General features: G+C 44.7%; 1 non-coding gene across 1 annotated transcript; it reads left to right on the forward strand.

Moving 5' to 3' along the window:
* Positions 1-1,270: 1,270 nt before the first annotated feature.
* Trnat-cgu lies at positions 1,271-1,345 on the forward strand. Its single transcript has one exon. It is a non-coding gene; the product is annotated as a tRNA-Thr (tRNA).
* The last annotated feature ends 376 nt before the right edge of the window (positions 1,346-1,721 follow it).

Genomic DNA, 1,721 nt, shown 5'->3' on the forward strand with positions numbered 1-1,721 from the left:
CGTCTGTGGCATCTTATAGCATGATAACTGTCCGTATCACAAGGCCAAATTCATACTGCAGTGGTCTGAGAAGCTTGACATAATTCTCTTCGATGTCCTGGCCACCAGATTCGCCTGATCTCAGTCGACAGAACACAACTGTGGCGCCATCCCGCGTCAGCTTCACATGCAAAAACCACTGACTCTCGCTCGTGCATAGACATCATGTGTCACATACCTCCGGAAATCTAAAAACGACTTGTTGAATCATTCCCCCAGAATCGTTGCTGTGTTGCGCTCCAAAACTCGACCAACACGCTACTAAGTAAGTGGTCATAATTTTTCGCACCATCAGTGTGTACGTGTTGATGTAGAAGAGTAAAAAAAAAAGTTGCTTTGTCTTGCAGAATATTGATGCCACTATGTCAATATGAATAGAAATAGTAGATAACAGTGCCTAAGAAAAGAAAGTGTCACACGTCGCCAATGGAAAATGACTGCAAGAGTTGAAAGTATTTGGTGGGATATTTGCTTCTTCTCCGGTGCAGAAACCAACAAAGAAAGAACATTTTATTGTATGTAATGTGAAAAATATTACGTCTTTTGTCTTAAAACGTTGATCATAATTTATATGTAGGAGCAAATTATTTCAGAATATTAATTTGATTTTCACAGAGCCTTAGTTAGTTCCGAGCTGTAGTCACCGCAAAGGACATTCATCAGAGAACGAAAGCAGTTTATGGTGATTGTGTTGATGTGAGTACTGTGCGTCGTTGGGCGAGTAAGTTTAAAGATGTTGAGGCGGGAACAACAGACCTGCATGTCAAACAAAGAGTGGGACGGCCTATGACAGCAAACGCCGAGTCTGACAAGCGAAATGTTGACAGATTGATTCAGGATGACCGTCGTATCGCTCAGAGAGAAATTGCAAGTACAATCGGAACTTCACAAGACCGTGTGGGTCTTACTATTGCACAATGCCAAACCACACACTTCACGTGCCACCACAGTAGAACGTAAGAGACTGATATGGAGATGGTATCTGTTATTTCGGACACGTCCGAAAGAAAAAATGCCATCTTCATATCGTTAAGGCTAACCGGCTGATGAACTTCAGTGCGGATGCACACGATTTGCCTGAACTCTTACGGGACTCAATGGATTGTCTGCCGCGAGTAATGGGTATAATGGCATGGGCACTACGATTGTAGTGTGTCGACTATACGTTGAGAATGTGCGTCTCACGGGGAGCGTACCGCCGATAAGTTCCTGCAGTTGCACTACCCTCTGTGCCCTCGGTGGCTCAGATGGATAGAGCGTCTGCCACGTAAGCAGGAGATGCCGGGTTCGAGTCCCGGGCGGGGCACACATTTTCAGCTGTCCCCGTTGATGTGTATCAACGCCCGCCAGCAGGTAATGGTGTTGATGTAATTTCATTAAGAGACTGAATCCCACCACCGTACGGCATGCTCCATACAGTCCAGATTTAGCACCGTCTGGCTTCCATCTGTTCCTGATAATGAAAGACGATCTGCGGGGACATGATTATGCTTCTGATGAAGACGTTGAGAGAACTGTGAGACAGTGGTTGCGGAAACAGAGTGTCGATTCTTCCGTGACGGCGTCAGACAACTTGTTCATCGTTGGCAGAAATGTATCCAATTGGCTGGTGATTATGTGGAAAAATGAATGTTGGTAATTAAAGATCACATTCTAAGGATTGTTTCTGCATTTGGTTTATT

Source organism: Schistocerca americana, chromosome 5, assembly GCF_021461395.2.
Source record: "Schistocerca americana isolate TAMUIC-IGC-003095 chromosome 5, iqSchAmer2.1, whole genome shotgun sequence".
Lineage (NCBI taxonomy): Eukaryota > Metazoa > Arthropoda > Insecta > Orthoptera > Acrididae > Schistocerca > Schistocerca americana.